The sequence below is a fragment of the Melanotaenia boesemani genome, chromosome 10 (genome assembly GCF_017639745.1).
Source record: "Melanotaenia boesemani isolate fMelBoe1 chromosome 10, fMelBoe1.pri, whole genome shotgun sequence".
Classification (NCBI taxonomy): domain Eukaryota; kingdom Metazoa; phylum Chordata; class Actinopteri; order Atheriniformes; family Melanotaeniidae; genus Melanotaenia; species Melanotaenia boesemani.
Genome location: NC_055691.1, coordinates 10,633,992 through 10,647,253, shown reverse-complemented (window position 1 = coordinate 10,647,253; position 13,262 = coordinate 10,633,992). Strand labels below are relative to the sequence as shown.

The 13,262-nt window shown below is 42.9% G+C and overlaps 1 protein-coding gene and 1 long non-coding RNA gene across 2 annotated transcripts in view; one reads left to right on the top strand and one right to left on the bottom strand.

The window, feature by feature from the left end:
• The window catches only part of LOC121647505 (NACHT, LRR and PYD domains-containing protein 12-like), a gene marked incomplete at its 3' end in the record, with an annotated part of 791,953 nt that overhangs the window by 63,371 nt on the left and 715,320 nt on the right, over window positions 1-13,262 (top strand). The window lies entirely within an intron of this gene.
• Window positions 4,084-5,710, bottom strand: LOC121647004. Its single transcript, XR_006011747.1, has 4 exons — window positions 5,656-5,710; window positions 5,147-5,374; window positions 4,443-4,569; window positions 4,084-4,331 (listed from the first exon to the last, which is right to left on the bottom strand). It is a non-coding gene; the product is annotated as an uncharacterized LOC121647004 (long non-coding RNA).

Below are 13,262 nucleotides of genomic sequence, written 5' to 3'. Positions count from 1 at the left end.
CACAGAAATGCTCATCAGCTACATAAATAACTGCATTATGAAAGGGACGGTGGTGAGGACCATCAGACGTGCCTTTCAGAAACATGGCTAACAGGGGAAGAGCGCTCCCTGCTCAGAAATCCCAGACCATGGTCCTCAGCTGGAAAAGGGTGGAGTGTCCTCTTCAGGTTGGGAATGAGGTCCTGCCCCAAGTGGAGGAGTTCAAGTAACTCAAGGTCTTATTTAGGATTTAGGAGTGAGGGAAGGATGGAGGGGGGGCAGTTCTGGACTGGCCATCGGGCATATGATGTTCTAATAAGGCTGGTCAAACTCCATTTTCTTCTCTTGTCCTGGATAACTTTATTCTACCCTCCGTAAAACAGGCCCTGGGTCCTGAATAATTAAAAATTGGGAACTACTGAAGCTGCCACCAGTTAAACAGCTCACTTTCTGTGTAACTGTTAGAGGACGTTCATCTTCTACAAGGAAACATATAAAACACATTTACACAGCGGACAGCTTGATAGACAATCTAAATGTTTCTGACTCAGTTTGAGTTAGTGGACAAACTAACAAACAAACACACCACTTGCACGGTGGGCCGACTGTGATTTCAGGCCAAGCCCTTTTTTTTCTTTTTAGGCTACTAATTGTACTACTAATAAAAGGTATGATACCTAATGCTACACAAATCTGGTAGATCAACACACTAGTCATGATTGATTCTGGGCTGGACCAATTACAGCCGAGGGCCGATGTCCCCTCCCACAGCTGTCATGTCAGTCAATCATACAGCGAGAGACGGAGAACAAGACACAGAACTCTACTGCTTTCAGCAGCTCTGCTTTCACTTCCTCTGCCGACAGACGAGAGCTGCAGAGTCCGGGGGTGTTCACCACCAAAACTCTATGCTCACCAACAACAGCTTCCATCTGCTCACTGCTCAGAGTCAGAGGCCTGGAACTGGCCTGACACCCAAACTTCTTCTCTCCCAGGATGGTGTTTCCAGCTGAGCTCTTCCCCACTTTTTCCTGCCCCACCAGAACCAGTCTGAGGTCTGAGCCTGAAAACAACACAAGTGATCAGGAGGTGGTGGACTGTCAGACACTCTGGCCATCGGAGACACTCACACAGCATTTATAATAAAGATCCAGATTTAACAGGAATGTTTATTATCATGTTAGAATACAAGTACAGAATATTCATGTTTATTAGTTTATAATGATGCTCTGTTCTGACAACACAATAATCAATAATACATCAATTTCCTCTGATTAATGAAGCTCAGTTCTACAAATAAAATGCTGAGTGTGTTTTATATGTTTTTCTTGATGTGCTGAGTGTAGAGGACTAAAGAGTTTATAAGTTCCCATTAATCACATGATATAAACTAATGATCTGATCCTGAAATCAAAGGAAAATAACCTACTGAAGATCATTTATTTATTCAAATAGAAGATTTAATGTGATTGTAACCTGTTAGAAAAAGAACAAGAACCTGTTACTTACCTCAGTAGAAGAAAAATATTTTATAAGGGTTATAAATATTTTGTTTTCCTATTTTTTTTTTCATTGAACATAGTCTAATTCATTTACTAATGGTTGTATTTATTTCATCTTATATTTATTTTTTTTATATTTATTAATTTAATCCCAGAGGTCTACTCTGTCCGCTTAACAATGTTTCTGTGAGAGGAAAGAAATCCCATTCGCTCATGGAAGTGTAGTTGAACTTCTATTGGAGAGACCGGCTCATGTCCCACCCCTTGCTGCGGGTTAGAGAGACGCGCAGACACACGCGTGCAGAGCACTGAGCTGTGGAGCACGAGAACAGAGACAGAAGTTGGAATTGGAAAAGTCCGGAAATACTTGCTATTGTGCATTCTGAGGAACTGTGGAGGAAAGGGAACTGTTTTGGGCCGATACCTGAGCGTCTGGAGGACCACGGAGGAGCGACCCTGGGAACCTTACCTGTTTCAATTATTTTCTTTCCCGGTGAGTGCCGTGAAGTGCGGGTGATTAGTGAGTAGCTCCGCGAGTTAGCATCCTCGTGGTGTGCTAGCCACCAAGCGAGACCTGAGCTCACATGTTGCCGTTACTTTGTTATGGAAAAAAAAAGAGAAAACCGCGCAACTGTGTGCATTTGTGTGTGTAGAAAAAAAACTTAATTCTTCTGTGTACAATGGTGCCATTATACACAGGCCCAGGATATTTCAAGATTGTTATTTTACCTGCTCTAATCCATTGTGGGTATTTATTGTTTAATTGTGAGTGGTTTAACAATCTTTTTACATGTGGATGTTGTTCAGTTATTTTGTTTTCATTAAGAGAAAAGCAGTGAAGACACTTCATATGCTGACACTGTAATGCAGCGGTTATCTTGCAATAAGTTGACAGTGAAAGTTACATTACAAATTGAAATTGATTATAATTGGATGATATAAACTGTACAATAAAAGAAAAGAGAAGCTAATAGATTTAACTAAGCCCTGTTGTGCTATACAGGCTGGGTTTTTTGGAAACCCTGGATTCTGGATGCTCTCCCAAATGGGAGATGGCGAGCCACCCATGTGAACATCTGGATTGGACTGAAGAGGACCCTCTTTCCCTCCTTGTCGTCGTCCTGTCAGTGTGGTAGGACTGAGAAAGACTCAGAGTGAATAAAGGGGACAACTTTATTTCTTTTTTTTTCTCCTTGGGAAAACAAGAGACATTTTATTTTTTTTGAAGGGTGCACCCGATTTACAAGAGACACTTTAAATAGGAAAACTGAAGGCCGGCCATATTTGTAAAACTGTTTATTATTCATGTGTTAATACAAGTGACATCTTTAAAACTTACCTCTGCGTTTGCTCTTACTCAATCGGTGTCGATTCTTATTCTTCACTCCCTCTTACAAGCCTAGAGTGTTCTGGCCTAGTGTTACTTACCTGTCACGTGGGTTACACTGTAAAAACTTGGCGAGCCAGCCAGGAGCTGGAGAGATTTAATTAATATATTTCCACTCATAAACAGGTTAGATCGACACCTTTTGAGTAATTGAGTGTTTTTGGAGAAAAAATTCACCTTCAGGTATTTTGGTTGTGTTCATACAATTATTTTCAAGTTCATTGACTTCATTTTTTTCCTTGAAAAAAAAAATCAAACAAAACAAGATGGATATCATTGTGAAAGAGGGTGTGAAAGTCCCAAATGCTGTTTTAGTCAGTGGATTAACCAGTACTGAGGTTGACAATGAGATCTTTGACTTTCTGAAGCAATATGGGTCTGTCTCTAGAATAATCAAAGTACCTACCACAGATCCTGTTACCCAGGCAATTGTGGAGTTTTGGAATGGCAGTGCTATAGAAGACCTCGAAACCACTGGCTTACCTTACCGAAGACCATGTGTTACCGAACCTGAGGTTATCCACCATGTGCAGAATCTTGCTAGCATTTATGCTTGTGATGTGGGTACCAGTGTGACAGAGACTTACCTCTCTGGGCTGAAAGACTTGGCTAAAACGAGCGGCAAGGATTTTGGAGATATCCTCCGTAAGGAGCTGGCTAGGATCAGTGAATCCATCAGAACTGAAACCCCCGCTGAGACCGGTGGAAATCCTGAAGGAACTGATCCGCCCCTTACACAAAGTGATATCCAAGCTACTGCCCCTAGCTTTATCAGCGCCCCCACCGAGATGAGTCAAACTTCCTACAGACCCCAGATTGACATTGAAGTAAAAGATCTTCCCTCTCCAAGAAGGGAAAGAGCTAGCCCTTATCACTTACCTTCAGATCAACTCAGCACACCAGAAGTGCAACGTGTTGTGGTTGAACACATTGTCAGGAGCAGTGAAATTTCATCCCACCTTCATTCTCCTTGTAAACTTAAACAGTTTTCAGGGCGACTTCCTCGGCCAACCTTCGAGGTCGACTACGACACCTGGCGTAACAGTGTAGAGTTCTGCTTGAATGATCCGTCAGTTCCTGACTCCCAAGTGGTAAGGAAAATTGTTGAAAGTCTTTCACCTCCAGCAGCAAACATAATCAAGTCATTAGGGCCCAAAACCTCACCAAAAGAGTACTTGACCTTACTTGATTCTGCTTATGCCACAGTTGAAGATGGGGATGAACTTTTTGCACGATTCTTGAACAATAATCAAAATGCTGGGGAGAAAGCATCAGATTACCTGCAGCAACTTCATACAGCCTTAAGCTATGTGGTCACGAAAGGAGGAATTTCTGCTCATGATGCTGACAAGCAACTTCTAAAGCAATTCTGCCGTGGGTGTTGGGACAGTCTCCTCATCACCAGTCTCCAGCTTGAGCAGCTCAAGACAAAGCCACCGTCGTTTGCAGAGCTTCTTCTCTTACTGCGAACGGAAGAAGAAAAACAGGCTAACAAAGCGAGTAGAATGAAACAGCACCTTGGTTTTGCCAAGCCTAAAGCCATGTCCAATGTGCAGGCTGCACATGTAACCTACACCGAGGATATTGGAGCGCCACAGAAAGCAGAACAAGCTTTTTTGGCTATGACCAAAGACATCCAGAAGCAGATCGCTGAACTTCAGGTTCAGGTTGCAAAACTCAGCGCATGCAGTCCAGAGAATCCTGAAAAAAAGAAAACCACAGCAAGTATGAAACAGAAACAAAAGGCAAAAAATACCCAGCCGGAAGGACAGCTTCAGCAAATGACAGCCATGGTGAGACCAAAGCCATGGTATTGTTTTAAATGTGGTGAGGATGGCCATATTGCATCCACATGCAACAACATGCCTAATCCCACCCTTGTACAGGCCAAAAAAGCTGAGTTAAAGGAGAAACAGCGTGCTTGGGGAGCCAAGAATGGCTCACCTACCATGCCTGGGTTAAACTAGAACCGGTTTCCATTGAGGGGAAAATGGAAGCCAAGCAACCACAAAGTCCCCCATCTACAAGCGAACCAAACCCTGCAATTTACTCCCACCGAATCACACAAGAAAGAAAATTGCCAAAACATCTTGTAGGAAGCAAATGTACAGCCAGTATAAATGTAGCTGGAGTGGACTGCAGTTGTTTGCTCGATACTGGGTCACAGGTCACCACAGTGGCTGAGTCCTTTTATCAGACCCACCTGTCTGATCGTCCTATCAAACCCATCAGCAACATCCTTGAAGTTGAAGGAGCAAATGGCCAACCTGTTCCTTACCTGGGATATGTGGAGGTTGACCTCAAGTTCCCGAAAGCCCTTCTTGAGACTGAGCCAGAAATTTCAACCTTGGCTTTAATTGTTCCTGATCTTCGGTCAAATAGTGGTGTTCCATTATTAATTGGCACCAACACTTTAGACCCTCTCTTTGATGAGTGTTGTGATGACTCCTCATTTTCCCATAGCTCACCTTGCCATGGTTACAATCAGGTTCTTCGTACCCTGCAACTGAGGAGAAAACAGGCAACGAGTGGAAAGCTTGGTTTTGTGAAGCTAAGAGGGAGAGAACAGAAAGTCCTCCCCGCAAAACAAAAAGTGCTGCTTGAAGGCTATATGTGTGTCAGTTCAGTCAACACAGAGAAATATGGCCTGTTAGAGCAACCATCCAGATCCAACCTGCCAGGTGGTGTGTTTGTGGAATCTTGTCTCATTTCCTTACCAGAGCGTGGCTCCGACAAGCTGCCTGTTCTCCTTAGAAATCAAACCGAACGTGACATAATTTTACCTACCAACTGCATTATCGCAGATCTGACTGTTGTAGATGCTGTCATCGAGAATCATCATCTGGTTGATAAGGAGCTTCAGAAGCATGTTGTTGAGTGCTCTTCTCACCAGGCGGAGGCAAATCTTCCAGAGAAAAGCTTTGATTTTGGTCCTTCTCTTCCTGAGGAGTGGAAAGCAAGAATTACAACAAAGCTCAATAGCTTTTCTCATGTCTTTGCCCAACATGATCTTGACTTCGGTCATGCAACCAAAACCCAACACCACATCAAGCTAAAGGATGACACCCCAATCAAACAGAGACCTCGCCCAATTCATCCTCGAGATTATGAAGCAGTCAAAAAACACCTTCAAACCCTTTTTGATGCTGGTATAATTCGAGAATCAGAGTCCCCATTCTCATCACCCATCGTGGTGGTGAGGAAGAAAAATGGCGATGTCCGCTTATGTGTGGACTACAGAAAATTAAACCTGCAAACAATAAAAGACTCCTATGCATTACCAAACCTGGAGGAGTCATTTTCCGCTCTCGCTGGATCAAAGTGGTTTTCCGTGATGGACCTGAAATCTGGGTACTATCAAATCGAGATGAATGAAAGTGACGAGCATAAAACTGCCTTTGTATGCCCCTTTGGATTCTGGGAGTTCAATCGAATGCCCCAGGGAATCACAAATGCTCCGAGCACATTCCAACGGCTCATGGAGAAATGCATGAGTGACATCCATTTAAAGGAGGTCCTTGTTTTTCTAGATGATCTCATAGTGTTTTCAGACACTCTTGAAGAACATGAGACAAGGCTCATCCATGTACTCAACCGTCTCAGTGAATATGGCTTGAAACTTTCACCCGATAAGTGCAAGTTCTTTCAGACTTCAGTGCGTTACTTGGGCCACATTGTTTCCAGCGATGGAGTGAAAACTGACCCTGAAAAGGTTCAAGCCTTGAAAACCTGGCCAAGACCACAGAACTTAAAGGAGCTCCAATCCTTCTTAGGCTTCTCCGGTTACTATCGGAGATTTGTCAAGGATTACTCAAGGATTGTGAAGCCCTTGACCAACCTTACAACTGGATATCCTCCACGGCGGAAGGGAACCAAGGTTGGTCTAAGTGATTGGAAGTACTACAGTCCAAAAGAGCCCTTCGGTGAACGCTGGGATACTGAGTGTCAACAGGCTTTTGAGACAATCATACACAAGCTAACATCATCCCCAGTCCTTGGTTATGCAGATCCTAAGCTTCCTTATGTGCTCCATACAGACGCCAGCACAACAGGATTGGGAGCTGCTTTATATCAAGAGCAGGAGGGGAACTTGCGTGTGATTGCTTATGCGAGTAGAGGACTCTCCTGCAGTGAAGCCAGATATCCGGCGCACAAACTCGAATTTTTGGCCCTTAAATGGGCCATCACGGAGAAGTTTCATGACTATCTGTACGGAAACTCCTTTACTGTCATCACAGACAATAACCCCTTGACATACCTACTTACCACAGCCAAGCTTGACGCTGCAAGCTACCGTTGGTTAGCCGCACTATCAACCTTTACTTTTAACATCAAGTATCGAGCTGGTAAGCAGAACGCGGATGCGGATGGGTTGTCAAGGAGACACCATGGTGCCTTGGAAAATGATGCTGCATCGCAGGAAGAGAGCCAAAGGATTGACAGATTCACTTCCCAGCTATTAACATCCATAGGCAAGTTTGAACATGTAGCCCCAGAGATAGTTGTAGCTACCTGTCAAAGACATACTGTGAGGCAGGCTCAAGAGCTCTCACCTTCCTATGGTTATGTTGAATCTCTTGCCATTCAAGCAGATGCAATCCCTGCTGTCTTTGAGGAAGATGAATCACATGATGGGGCCACTACAGTACCTAAGTACACTGAATCTGACCTCAGAGAACTTCAAAGACAAGATCCTGTCCTTGACAGAGTTATCAAGCTGGTGGAGTCCAAAAACTTACCTGCAGACCACACCGCAGACTCTCCTGAGGAACGGTTGATCCTAAAGGAATGGAAGAGGCTTCAGTCGAAGTCAGGAATTTTGTACCGGACACGGGAGAGTGAGGGACAAACTCTTTTTCAGCTAGTACTCCCTGTCTCCCTAAGGCCCATCGTGCTCAGGAATCTCCATGATGAAATGGGGCACTTAGGGATTGAGCGCACTCTTGAACTTACCAGAGCACGATTCTACTGGCCAAAGATGGCCGCAGAGGTAGAGAAGAAGGTGAAAACATGTGAGCGGTGTGTTCGGAGAAAGACCCAGCCAGACAGGGCTGCCCCGCTTGTTAATATCCAAACTAATAGACCAATGGAGCTGGTTTGTATGGATTTTCTTTCATTAGAACCAGACAGCCACAACACTAAGGACATCCTAGTCATTATGGACCACTTCACTAAATATGCTGTAGCCATCCCCACCAAAGACCAAAAAGCTAGTACCGTTGCAAAAACCTTGTGGGAACACTTCTTGGTTCATTATGGGTTTCCTGAACGCTTGCACAGCGATCAAGGTAGAGACTTTGAGTCTCACACCATCAAGGAGCTATGTGCATTAGCTGGTATCCGTAAGGTGAGAACAAGCCCTTACCACCCCAGGGGTAACCCTGTCGAAAGGTATAACCGAACACTCCTCAGCATGTTAGGGACCCTTCAAGACAAAGAGAAGACTCAGTGGCGAAACCATGTCAAACCTCTCACTCATGCTTACAATTGCACGAGGAATGATGTCACCGGGTTCTCGCCATATGAGTTGATGTTTGGTAGACAACCGAGGCTGCCCTTAGACTTAGCCTTCGGGTTACCAGTCAAAGGAATAGAGCCCAGTTCACACTCTCAGTATGTAAGGAACCTGAAATCTCACCTGGAAGAAAGTTATCAGGTCGCCATTGAAAACTCTCGCAAGGTTGCAGGAAAAAACAAGAGGCGATTTGATAGAGTTGTCAGAGAGTCTACATTGGATGTTGGGGATCGAGTCCTCGTCCGAAACCTTCGTCTCCGCAACAAACATAAACTGGCAGACCGCTGGGAGTCCACGGTCTATGTGGTCACCAAGCGAATGGGGGACTTACCTGTCTACTCTGTGAAGCCAGAAAGGGAGGAAGGCCCACTGCGGACGCTACATAGGGACCTTTTACTGCCTTGTGGGTTCCTTCCTGAAACTGAGAGAGAGGAACAAAACCTGAAGAGCGTTCCAAAGAGACCTCGAACAAGGCAGCAAAGTGCCATTCAACAAGATGAAGAGCCCTTTGATACAGATTGTGACGCATGTGATGACTGGTATGCAACTGCTACTTTACAGACCGTTCAAGACAGGAGGTTTGTCAAGGTGTATGAAATGCCAAAAAACAGTGTAGCACCTGTACCTGTCCCAAGTAATCAGGATCAAGACCCAGCAAAACGTCAGCCCTACCATGTCAGTATAGCTGAAAGGGAAACTGAAAACTCACCTGACGAGGAAACTGGAAACTCACCTGAAACTGGAACAGGAAACTCACCTGGAATGGAGACTCAGAACATATCTGAAAGGGAAAATCAAAATCTACTTGAGGTGGAAGCTTATAATTCACCTGGAGACTTGCATGATACAGCCTCAGAAGGAAGTCTTACAGAACCAAAAGTGAAAGACCATGCAGAGATACCAACCCAAGAAAAGACAGACACACAAACTGAAACAGACACTCATCTTAGGAGATCACTCAGACAGCGTGGGCCAGCACGTAGGTTTCACTATCCTGAGTTGGGTAACCCCCTAGATTCTGTTGTTACCTCCTTATTTCAAGGGTTGAGCACCGCCCTCACCAATTCCCTAAATGATAATTCTAGTAGGGATTGGTTAACAAACATTCCCATAGAGCTAAAACAGACAGCTGTTACCCAGCAGCCCTGTAAGCATGCAGCGGGACGTGCATACGTTTTAAAGGGGGAGAGTGTAACCTGTTAGAAAAAAGAACAAGAACCTGTTACTTACCTCAGTAGAAGAAAAATATTTTATAAGGGTTATAAATATTTTGTTTTCCTATTTTTTTTTTCATTGAACATAGTCTAATTCATTTACTAATGGTTGTATTTATTTCATCTTATATTTATTTTTTTTATATTTATTAATTTAATCCCAGAGGTCTACTCTGTCCGCTTAACAATGTTTCTGTGAGAGGAAAGAAATCCCATTCGCTCATGGAAGTGTAGTTGAACTTCTATTGGAGAGACCGGCTCATGTCCCACCCCTTGCTGCGGGTTAGAGAGACGCGCAGACACACGCGTGCAGAGCACTGAGCTGTGGAGCACGAGAACAGAGACAGAAGTTGGAATTGGAAAAGTCCGGAAATACTTGCTATTGTGCATTCTGAGGAACTGTGGAGGAAAGGGAACTGTTTTGGGCCGATACCTGAGCGTCTGGAGGACCACGGAGGAGCGACCCTGGGAACCTTACCTGTTTCAATTATTTTCTTTCCCGGTGAGTGCCGTGAAGTGCGGGTGATTAGTGAGTAGCTCCGCGAGTTAGCATCCTCGTGGTGTGCTAGCCACCGAGCGAGACCTGAGCTCACATGTTGCCGTTACTTTGTTATGGAAAAAAAAAGAGAAAACCGCGCAACTGTGTGCATTTGTGTGTGTAGAAAAAAAACTTAATTCTTCTGTGTACAATGGTGCCATTACACACAGGCCCAGGATATTTCAAGATTGTTATTTTACCTGCTCTAATCCATTGTGGGTATTTATTGTTTAATTGTGAGTGGTTTAACAATCATTTTTACATGTGGATGTTGTTCAGTTATTTTGTTTTCATTAAGAGAAAAGCAGTGAAGACACTTCATATGCTGACACTGTAATGCAGCGGTTATCTTGCAATAAGTTGACAGTGAAAGTTACATTACAAATTGAAATTGATTATAATTGGATGATATAAACTGTACAATAAAAGAAAAGAGAAGCTAATAGATTTAACTAAGCCCTGTTGTGCTATACAGGCTGGGTTTTTTGGAAACCCTGGATTCTGGATGCTCTCCCAAATGGGAGATGGCGAGCCACCCATGTGAACATCTGGATTGGACTGAAGAGGACCCTCTTTCCCTCCTTGTCGTCGTCCTGTCAGTGTGGTAGGACTGAGAAAGACTCAGAGTGAATAAAGGGGACAACTTTATTTCTTTTTTTTCTCCTTGGGAAAACAAGAGACATTTTATTTTTTTTGAAGGGTGCACCCGATTTACAAGAGACACTTTAAATAGGAAAACTGAAGGCCGGCCATATTTGTAAAACTGTTTATTATTCATGTGTTAATACAAGTGACATCTTTAAAACTTACCTCTGCGTTTGCTCTTACTCAATCGGTGTCGATTCTTATTCTTCACTCCCTCTTACAAGCCTAGAGTGTTCTGGCCTAGTGTTACTTACCTGTCACATGGGTTACATGATCAAATCAATATTACATACAGGTGCCATGAGGAATGAAACATAAATAAATGATTAAAGTAATGAAGTGTACGATGTGAGAAAAACAAGCACAGGTCAACATTTTAATAAAAGTATGAAACAGTTAACATTTTTTAAAAGGCAGACATTTCAGAAACATATTAGCCATTTATACTTTATGCTAAAAGTTCATTTTGTATCATAACAAGTATAATATTCCAAATTAAAAATTTCCTGTATTAAGTATTGACTAATAAACACTCTCTTTTTAAGGAACACATAACAGTCCACCAAAGACAAACCTGTTCAACCTGGACAGATGCAGGACCTGCTGCAAAGATTTTCTCTGTCCTTTCTGACTGTGATATTTATATATTACAGAAAGGGGGGTTATTATTATTTTAAGCTTTGTAAGAGATGTATTTGAGTTCCTTATGTTCTCTGCAGTCTTTCCTTATTTGTGACCAGTTAATAAAACATTTCAGACATTTCAGGGCTTCAGTCTTTGTTTCAAATTCCCACAACAAATCAAGGACTGGACATCAGGGACCAGATATGTCCTGTCATGTTTTAGAAGGTTTGAAACACATGTGTGAAAGCTATATATAAATAAGATTTAATAGTACATATTTACTGTGTAATAAAGTTTAAGAAAAACATATTCAGATTAAACAAACTTAATAAATTGCTAGTGTTTAATAGTTTGGTGTAATAAGCCAAACTGTCGGGGTGACCTAAACTATCAGGTCTAGACAACATTCCTGGCCTGTGCTGAAGGACTGCACAGAGGAGCTTAAGGAAGTCTTCATGGACACACTTCTCTGAGGCAAGCTGTTGTTCCATCATGTTTCAAAGCCACCACTATCATACCTGTGCCGAAGAAATCAACCCCATCCTGCTTCAGTGACTCCAGCCCTGTGGCACTTTATCATGAAGTGCTTTGAACGGCTGGTCATGGTACACATCAACCGTGTTATGTCAGATATTTGTTGTGTGTGTGCACTTTTATTTTAACGGTTACTTCAGTGTTGAAATTTCCTGTCCTGTCTTCACCATGGAACAGTGGGAAACGTAATTTCTTTGTATGTCTAGTACATGTGAAGAAATTGAAAATAAAGCTGTCTCTGGGTAGATATATCATGGAGTAGATCTATAGATGACATCATCCTACTTTGGTCTGGTTCAGAAGAGGAACTGCTCCAATTTTACTCATATCTAAACAATATGAATAAGAATCTGAACTCAGCTTAGAGTTCTCTTCATCTGAAATTAATTTCTTAGATCTTAAAATCTTTAAAGACACCAACGGAGATCTACATACTTCTATTTTTAGGAAACCGACAGACCGCAAGAGCCGACAGTTTCCATCCTCCCTGGCTAATAGAAAAGATTCCGTTTGGCCAATTTCAGAGGCGGAAACGTATTTGCAATACAGAAGATTCAAAAAGAGAGGTTATATACAACAAATGTCATAACCCGGCTCACGGCTTCAACAAAACAACGCCAAACAGCAAATAAGGCCAATTATGATTATTTATTAACGAAAGATAGAGTGTGGCTGTCTGCAAAATCAGAAGTGTAGGTGCGTGCATGGTTGTGTGTAGAATGTAATGAGTGCAGTGTTGTATGGTGTAAAACTAAACTAAAAGTAAAGCAAAAGCAAGGTGCAGCGGGCGCAGGTGCGGCCTGAGAGCGGAGCGAGGAAAAGAGAGGGATGAGGCGGCCGTAGGCGGGTCTTTTATACACGCGGTGCGTCGGGCCCCTGATCCAGCTTCACCTGCACACTCACATAATTAAAGAACACGGCCACAAGGAGGAAGGGACCGTGACACAAACAATATTCAAAGCACTCAATAAAGCTAAATGTCTCCCTAGAGAACAGTTGCTTTTATATCGGAAGAACAAAGCGCAAATTGAAAGTAAGGTTGGCTGAACATTACACAGTAAGAACTGGTAATCCACGATATCCCATAGCAATACATTATCAAGAGGCTAATCATGGTAACTGTGAGTCATTAAAGATATCAGGAATGGAGCATATAGAAAATTCAATTAGAGGCGGAGACAGACTTAAAAGATTTCTAGAAAGAGAATCATTCTGGATTTATACACTAAAAGCTACACATCACCCAGACTTGAATGGGAAACTAGATTTCTCTCCGTTTTTATAAAGGTCTTGTGATTGAATGACTACTCTGTGGTTTCTTAAA